Source organism: Amborella trichopoda, chromosome 10, assembly GCF_054954075.1.
Source record: "Amborella trichopoda isolate Santa Cruz 75 chromosome 10, AtrichopodaSantaCruz75HAP2 v2.0, whole genome shotgun sequence".
Taxonomy (NCBI): domain Eukaryota; kingdom Viridiplantae; phylum Streptophyta; class Magnoliopsida; order Amborellales; family Amborellaceae; genus Amborella; species Amborella trichopoda.
In genome coordinates, this window is record NC_142345.1 from 13251929 (window position 1) to 13262002 (window position 10074).

The window sequence follows — 10074 nt, forward strand, 5'->3', positions numbered from 1 at the left end:
AGGTTCCCGAGAGAGAGATCTCAAAAACGTCCTAAGTCTCTCTCAAAACTCGAGATGTGTGCCGCCCGATCCTCCAAGGATCTAGAGGGCAAGATCGAGGCAGCTAACCAATAGGCTCCTTAAGAAGGATACCCTATTCATATGGGATAATGAATGCCAAGAAGCATTCGATCAAATTAAGGAGTACCTAACCAAACCTCCCATCCTTAGTCCTCGTAGTCTAGACAAATCCCTATTCCTATACATATCTGTGAAAGACAATACCATGGAGGCAATGTTAGGACAATATGACGACCATGGAAAAGAACAAACGATGTACTACATCAGCAAAACCATGGTGGACTACGAGACAAGATACACAGATGTGGAGAAGCACTACTTGACACTTGTATGGGCCATGCAGAAGTTAAGACATTATGTTTTATCTCATTCAGTCAAGCTCATATAAAAAATAGACCCGCTCAAGTACCTATTAGAAAGACCAGTCCTTAATGAACGTTTGGCACAGTGGACGATGCTATTGAGCGAGTTCGAGATCGAATATGTTACTCAAAAATCCATCAAAGGACAAGCCATTGCTGATCACTTGGCTGAACACGCACTGCCAGATAACACTCCCATCAACTCAGATCTCCCTGATGAGAACCTCTTCACAATTGAGGACTCAATTTGGGAACAATACTTTGACAATGCAAAGAACGGATACGGATCAGGTATAGGAGTCATATTATGATCACCCGAGAAGATTTTAATGCCAACAACCATCAGATTGAATTTTCCATGTACCAATAAAATTGCTGAATATGAAGCCTTGGTAGCCGGGCTTGAGAATGCTATGGGAATGAAAATTCAGTAAATACGACTGATTGGTGACTCCTTACTCATCATAAACCAAGTTCAAGGGATTTGGAAGGTGAAAGAAGTAAAACTCAAACCCTATCAAGAAAAGGTGGAAAAAATGTCCATATTTTAAGAAAATCACCTTTCAGCATGTAACTAGCGAAATTAATCAGTTCGCCGACACCCTTGCAACTCTTTCTTCAATAGTTTATATTCCTCCAGAAATCGCCACACTGCCATTCTACATCAGGAACAAACATGACCCTTCCCCACTAAGGATTGAAGAAGAAATAGAGAAAGAAAATGAGAACAATGGGGAAGTGTCTCTCATGGCTTCAAATGCGCTAGTTAAGTTAAAACCATGGTTCCACGATGTTCTGTCCCTGCTAAAAGATGGGTTATACCCCAAAGGAGCCACCAAAAAGGATAAACAAGCCCTTTGAAGGTTTTATATGAGATTCTGAGTAAGAGGTGATCTCTTGTTCAAGAAATCCTTTGATGGCATCATTCTATGGTGTCTCGATCAGCCAGAAATCGACCAAGTGCTGACAAAGTTACACAATGAAGGAGGTCATTCTAGGGCAGCCACCTTAGCTTAGAAAGTCAGGAGCCAAGGATATTACTGGACCACAATGGTTGAATATTGTTGGAAGTTTGTTAAGAGGTGTCCCAAATGTCAACTTTATGGAGACCTCGTCCATGCACCGTCCGTACCACTCAACTCAACACCGCCTGTATTTGCCATGTTGTCTCTTGATATCATCAGAATGATCTCACCAAAAGCCTCAAACGACCACCATTTTATATTAACGGCTACAGCATACTTCACCAAATAAGTAGAGGCTCCAACATTTGTCAAGATTGAAGGACAATATGTTGCCCATTTCATGAAGAACAACATTGTATCCAGATTTAGTGTTCCTGAGTCAATCATTACTGACAATGGATCCAACTTCAAAAATGAAAAGGTCACTAAGATATGCAAAAAGTTCAGGATAACACAAAAATTCTCGACACCGTACTGCCCTCATGGAAACGGACAAGCGGAGGCCACAAACAAAAGACTTCTCATAATAATATACAGAATAATAGAATGTGACAAAGATTGGCATGAAAAGTTAAACGACGTGCTATGGACCTACAGGACGATTGAGAAGACTCCTACTGGCATGACCCCATACTCATTAGTGTATGGGATGGAAGCAGTGCTACCCATTGAAGTTGAGATATCGTCTCTCCGAGTGTTTATTTAAAAAAATTTAGATAAGGAACAAAAGACCGAAGCACGAATCGCTGCTACAAGCAACACAAAATATCGTTGCTTACCAGTATAGAGTCAACAGGTCATACCAAAGAAACGTTGTTCCTCAACAATTCAGAGAAGGAGACATGGTACTCAAGAAAATCTTCCACATTTATGCAAATCCACATCCTTTGGGCAAGTTCAAACCTAATTGGAAGGGGCCATTCGTGGTTATCCGAGTGCACGCAGGCAATTCTTACAAGATAAAAAATCAAGAGGGGTCAACGACCCTATTAATGCGATGTACCTCAAAAAACACTACCAGTACGAGCTCAAAAGAGGGGTGAAAACCTGAAAAGGCACCACAAAGAAAAAAAAAACAAAGAAAAAAAAAATGGTTTTGGTGAAAACCTGAAAAGGCATCATGGGTAAAAAGGAACAAAGAATAAAAAAAAAAAATCTCTAAGAAGGAGCTTCCAATTCAAAACACTCAAGCCCTTGCAAGTTCCAGCAATACTGCACAAGTATACCTTGAGGATGAAGACTCCTCCTAGACCCTGCTGGTTCCCAACAGAACCAACTCAGAAAAATGTGGGAGGGTGGCATGAATGGAAAACCGAAATGACTTTGACGAACCTTGGGATAACACCAAGACCTCTTCAAGATGGAAGTCCGACAAGAATCCAGAGAACTTTTTATGGATCCGTAAAGCACAGGATGAAAGCTCCAAAGGTAAAAGGACAACTTCGAGACTTTTGAGTTCTCACGATCACACAAGAAAATCCTTTAATTATCTTTGAGTAAAACTTGATAAAGAAAATGATCACCAAAAGGGCCACAGGTGGAAAAACTGTACGGCCCATCCCTTTTGAAAATGCTTTCAAATTGACTGTTAAAATCATCAATTTTCAAAACAAAAACTCTTTGGAACGGACTTCCTCCATCACTACAAGAGGATTAACTGTTAGTCAATATGGCCTCATCATCAAAGCCAACTTCATACGCCTGTTATGAAGGCTTGAAACTAGCCCGACACTCTATGGTTGCGTGAGTATAACGACCAACTATCACATATCAGAGATGGGTGAACCTCGCCAGTGACGAAATTGGCTAGTCTGGGAGCATCTTTCTCTCAGCTAGATCCCCTGAGGTAAAATGAGGCAAGCTCATCGCAGTGTGTCCATGAGATGGCCTAATAGTCAGACAAAACCCTACAACTAGGGGGCTGAGTTTGTAAAAATTCAATTTGAAAAGTGTGTGCAAATAAAGTATCCCGCTATGCTTCGACGAATCAATTGCCCATGTACAAGTTAAAAGACCCCCCAACAGGGGCAATAAAAAGAAAAGAGATCAAGCAGAACATAAAATAAAATTTTGGGTATCTTAACATTCTAATGTTTTCCATCTATTGAAAATGAGCTTATTACATGCATTTATGCAATTAAACTTGGTCCTATGACCGAAATTCCTACTGTCCCAACGGACTTCAACAAAAATATAACTACTGAGAAATAATACTAATCATGAGATCAACTTATTCATACCAAGAAAAAAATAAAGAAAATAAAATATTTGGCTATTCAGTCTTCGACATCGAATCAACATCCTTCTCCTTGAGTTCTGACACAAAGGCCACCCACCGAGCCAATTCAACTTCAGCATCTTCTAAGCTGATATCAGACACATCCTTATTGGATTTGAACAAGCGGCGCCATCTTCTCAATGAGGCACGAGATCCTGAGCAGGAGCAGAAGGTTCGTCATGAAGTCTCAAAGATCTGGGGCATAATGGACGAGGATAGCCACGTTCCCACCCGGAATTGTAGTTGACGTGGTTGTGGGCTTGTCTTGTTTGATCAACCCCTCACTAGAAGAAATTTTCTTTCCCTTGGGAGAATTTCTTTGCACTATTAAAAAATATATATATGTTCTTGAAGATGATACTGAAGCAATCAATATGGCCCCAGATATTGAGATAGCTCCAGAAGTGCCTACTTCAACCATTTCAGAAGTAGAGCCCCAATCTCAACCAGATGCTTCTTTAAGTAAAACACTGGAACTTGTGGTTGTCCCCACTCCAGAAGTGTCAATTTCAGTGGTTCCAGATGTAGAGCCTTCATCTAAGCCAGATACTCCTTCTAGTGAGACCTTGGCTCTCTTCAAGACCCAGCTATTATTGTTGAAGTTCCACCCCTTGTTGTGGCTAGTTCTTAAACTTTGTCTTCTTCGTTGTCAAGCACTGTTTCAAATAGGAAGACTTTGTTGGCAAGGAACTTTTTACAGTCGAGTCTTCAAGGGATAAAGGAATTCTCCCTCTCTGATCTTACAGCTGAGATTATCGCAGTCAAGGACTGTGCTACTGCTTTGAGGGGTGTCAGCTATGAGAAGGAGACCCTTGATTGATTTGAAGGTCTTTTGAATGACCTTGAACTATGGAGAGTCAATGCCTTACAACGTGAATCCGAAGTGCAAGAACTATGTGGGGCTTGTCTGGATTCTTTAGAGGACTCCTTAATTCAGCATCAAAGTCTCATGATAAGCTATAATGAGAATACTTCTTTCCTCGCTTACCAGGATGGTTTCAAAACGAAGACAAAGCTTATCTTGCAAAGATAAAGGTTGTTGAAGAAGAGAAGGCAAAGCTGCAAGCTTATCTCAACCGACTGAAGATCCAGCAGGATTAGAAGCGAGTGGAGGATTAAAGCAAATCTTAAGAGCTAGAGAAGTTGAACTCCAAGATAGCTTTGATCAACATATGGTAAAGTTAAATCACCCAAGTGATCTCAAACCTCAAAGAGCAGATCAAGACAACATTAGAGCACTTAGATGTGTTGAAGACAAAGATTCGTTAAGCCCTTGACAATTTCTATGGGCTCATGAATTCTTTAGTCTTCTTCTTGTTCTATCTTCTCTGTTTTTTCATTCCTTTTGTGGATTTTGGATAATTGTAACCACAATGTTTGTAACCTTCTCCCAAATGGAATAAATACTCTTTGACTTGTCTTCTTCTCTTGATTTATGGTCTGCACCTTTCTCCTATCTCTTTTGTGACCAAACCTTGTCTCCTTTAGATGGGAGTAAGAGATGACTCTGAAGATGCGCTTCGCATGGGAATGTGTTTGGTCTCCACCATTGTTTCCAAAATCGCTCAATCTAACTACTAACCACCCGGTTAGATCGGAACTAGCTAGTGGCCAATTCTGGTTTTGGGTGGTTAGGGTGATCAACCGATATTTAAAAAAACAAAAGTCGAAACAATGTATATAAATTCTCAAAAATTAGGAATTTGATCTATAATATATTTTTAAATATTATTTAAAGATTAAAAATTTAAAATTTTTTTGGTCATTAATACTCACTTCTAGATTTTTTCCATCTTTTTTAGAAAATTTTAAAAATAGCCCTTAGAAAACATAAAATGGGTTAAAACCCATTTTTTTCATTAATTTTAAAATTCATTTGAATGTGTTTTATTTTAATCATTATTTATATGATTTTCATATTTTAATAGATTTTTTTGTATTTATTTTATTTATTTAACATTTTTTTGACCGCCCGGGACTTGCCCGGTTAGAGCAGTTGAGTCGGTCGGTTTACCGGTTAAGCCAGTTAAACCGCTTCCAGACCCATGTCCGGTTAATCATTCCAATTTGATTTTACGAACATTGATCTCCACCATGCATGACTTGAATACTCCTTCGGATTATCATCCAAGTCCTTGGGGTATGTGTCATTTCTAGTTTTCACAAAAACCTCATGTACATATATATATGTAGGAAATTCTTCCCAACGGCTAAAGGGAAAAATAAAAAGTGATTTCACCTACCCTCATCACCGTCAAAAGTTCATCGCACGGGCACAATTGTCTGAAAGTGTTTTATTTTCATTTTTTTTCTACAAATCAGAATGACCTAAAATTTGGAAAGTGTGTACATCTTAGTTAGGAAAACCTAATAAAAATATCGAACAAATAATTCATGACAAAATAATTGACCCAAATACCCCCAAAAAGTTTTGGGGGTACTTTGGTCAATGTTTTCATGTAAAATAATTTTTTGATATTTTTCATAGATTCTTCTATTTTTATGAACACACGCTCCAAACTTTAGGTCATTCTAGTTTTTATAAAATAATGAAAATTGAAACACTATCGAACAATCGTGATCGTGCGATGAACTTTGGACAATGATGAGGGTAGGCAAAATCGCTGTTCATTTTCGTCTATAAGTGTTTTGTAATATCTTCCAAATATATATATATATATATATATATATATATATATATATATATATATATATATATATATATATTTGTGGTGCTTTTGCCCATGGTTTTTACATCATGTTTGCCATTTTTTGACTTTTACTCATGATGCCTTTGCAAGGTTTCATCGTGCCCATTTTTTTCTTTTCTGTGACTCTTTTTATCCATGGCACCCTTACGGGTTTTCTTTATGTCCATCTTTTTTGAGGCGGCAACTTTAAGGTCATGCTTCCGTGACCGTTGATTTGGTGTGTTTTTAAGGTCATCCACTAAGACCTAATGGAGGCAAGTTTTAAGGTCGTGCCTTGGAAACCATAAAGTTATTGTGTTTTAAGTTCATCCACCAAGACCCTATGGAGGCATGTTTAAGATCGTTCCTTTGAGACCGTGTGTGATGCAGTTTAATGTCGTGTCACTAAGACATGTGTTATGCAGTTTCGGGTCTTGCAGTGACCGATGCCATGTAGTTTCAGGTTCTGCAGCTTGGACCTATGCTATGCAGTTTAAGGTCATACGGTTTGGACTGATGCCAGGCATTTTAAGGTTGTGGGTCTTGGACCAATACCACGCAGTTTAAGGTCGTGCGGATTGGATTGATGCTAAGCAATTTAAGGTTGTGTGGCTTGGACCAAGGTCTATGAGTAATACTTTTTCAATTATCTCCCATTAATTGGGGGCATAGCTTCCTCATCTTTAGCATTAACCAATACATAATCTCCATTAGGAAAAGATTTCTTTACAACAAATCCCTTTCCATTTTTTCTAAAATTTCTAATTTGTATGATCATGAGTAATGATTGGTCTCCTTACTGCCAAGACCAATTCTTCTTTAATAAATGATGTATCCTAATCGATTTATTAAAGGCCCGTTGCATACTTTTCTTGTAAATCTCAAGGCTTTATTGCGCTTACATTCTCTTTTCTTCAAGTGCATCAAGCTCTTGACAACGGACAACAGCTTGCTCCTTATCGGTCATCCCATAATGAAGGGTTATTCTGAGTGAGGGTAACTTAATTTCCAAGGGCAAAACAACCTCACCCCATATACCAAAGAGTAGGGTGTCGACTAAGTTGGACCCCGAGCTGTAATACTATAAGCCCATAAGATTTCAAGAATTCTATCATGTCAAAACCTTTTTGTTTCAAAAACGGACTTTCTTAAGGCATCACAAAGGGTTTTGTTAAAAGTTCGATCAGGCCATCGACGCTTGGATGGTACATGGTTGAATTCTTCCATTTAAACGCAAATTGATTGATCAGATGATCTACATTATGGCTTCGAAAATGAGGACCATTGTCTGAGATGATCTGGTCAAGTACACCGAATCTACATATGATATTGTAACGCATAAGATTAACCACTGTAAGCCCTAGAAATTTCTTGAGAGGGATGGCTTCGACCCATTTAGAGAAATAGTCTGTGGAAGCAAGTATGAAAACATGTCCCAAAGAAGATGGTTGATCGATAGGAACCACGATATCCATACAACACTGAGCGAAAGGCCATGCTGCAACTGTCGGATGAAGAGGCTCAGTAGCTTGATGAATAAAGCCTGAATGAATATGGAAATATGGATAGTTTCTAGCAAACATAAGTGAATTGATGCTCATACTAGGCCAATAATAATCTATCCTGATGATTATATTGTACAGCTTAGGGCCAAACCGATGAATTTCACAAACTCCAACATGGACTTCCTTGAGTACATGGTTTACATATTTTTTATCAATGCATTTAAGCCGCATGTCATTATAAGAGATTTGGAACAAGATACCGTCACTACACACGTATTGTGTGGTTGACCTTCAGATCTGGTTATGTTCAATGGGGTTGTCAAGAAGCCGATTGTGCCGTAAAGATTCCTTTACAGGGATTCACCAATATGTTACTGGCTCCACTTTTGTACACAAGGGAACCTGAAAATCTGACTCTTCTTATTCTTTCTCTTCAGTTTGGGGAGGTTTCTGAGATCTTCTTGAAGCTTGCATGGCCTTTTAGCTGCCATTAATGCCCCAAATGGATAAGGCGGGCATTCATCAAACAACTACATTACATCATCATTGTCAAGCTTTTTAACAAAGTAAACACATCGTCATTCAACTAACCATATTGGTGTCAACTCTTTTAGTGGGATCAGAATAGTTGATCCCAATTTGGCTAGTGTGTCGGCTTGTGCATTAATTCTTCGTGGTACATTCTCAAGAGCAACTTCTTCAAATTCTGCCATCAGTATCTTGGCGGTATTGAAATAAGGCTTGAGGTTTTCCTTCCTTACATCATATACCCCATTGAGCTATCTGATGACCAACTCTAAATCTCCATAAATGGTCCAGTACTTCAAATTCATGTGAGAAGCAATCTCCAAGCCTATGATGAGTGCTTGATATTCTGCTTCATTATGCGATTCTATCTCTAAGAGAGAGAATGATAGTGGGACAAGACCAATATGGAGGTGGATAATACCACTCCAACACTGCCTCTTTCAAACTGAAAGGCCCCATCAAAGTGCATCTTCCAATCATACAAAGCTTCAGCCTGAAATACCGGTAAATCATCAGATAAGGGAGAATCAGCTAGGAGAGGGTGTACAGCTAAGAAATCTGCAAGGGCTTGAGCTTAAACATCTTTTTGTGGCACATACATGATTTCAAACTCCATGAGAAATAGTGACCATTTCTCAAGTCGACCCGATGGACAAGGGTGAGACAAGAGAAACTTAATGGGGTCCACTTGAGAAATAAGTTGAATCGGGTGTGCAAGCAAATAGTGTCTGAGCTTTTGTACTGCAAAGATCAGAGATAAACACATCTTTTCGACGAAGAGTAATTCTCCTAAGCTCCTTGCATTCTTGACTGAGATAGTACAAAGCCGTCTCCTTTCCTTCATCATTGTTTTGAACTAACAATTCATCGAGTGACTCATCCAATGTAGTCACATATGAAATGAGGGGATTTCCTGGAATTGGTTCAGAGAGAACATGGGGTTTCAACAAATAATTCTTGATGTCTGCAAAATCTATTTGACATGCTTCGTCCCACTTAAAACAAATGTCTTTCCTTAACAAGAGGGAGGAAAGCTTGCACTGTCCTGAAAGGTTTGAGATGAATCTCCCAATATAGGCAAGCTTTCCTTGAAGAGATCTGAGCTCTCGCAGGTTCCTCAGAGATGACATCTCTTGTATAGCTTTAATTTTGATAGCTTCGATCTCCGAGCCTCGATACCTAACAACAAACCCCAAGAACTTCCTTTATATCATACAAAACGGACACTTCAAGGGATTTATCTTGAGTTGATGAAGATGAAGTCTTTCTAAGGCTTTCTTAATATTTTGGTCATAGCATTCCACTTCTTCATGCAAAATATCTTCAAAGACAATAGTCATAGCCCTTTGACAGGGGTTGGTAAGAGCAGGACGTTTTGAGAATCATGCATGAAGTTGGTTTGGTTAGAGAGGTAAAAATTATCCTCCTCCCTTTCGGGGATTGGGACCTGCAGGACTTCAGGGATTTTCAAGACTTTAGGGCGACCATCTTGGTAAAGAGCTTAAGAGGTAAGTATTATCCTCCTCCCTTTCGTGGACTGGGATATGTAGAATTGGGGATTTGCAAGACCTGGAAATGGTCATGCTGAAGATGGGTTCTTGTGAAGGTGAGGTAGAGGATGAAGCTTGCTCTTCATCACTTTGAGGCATCACTTCTTCTAGGGAGGTTAGTAAATTTCCATCAATT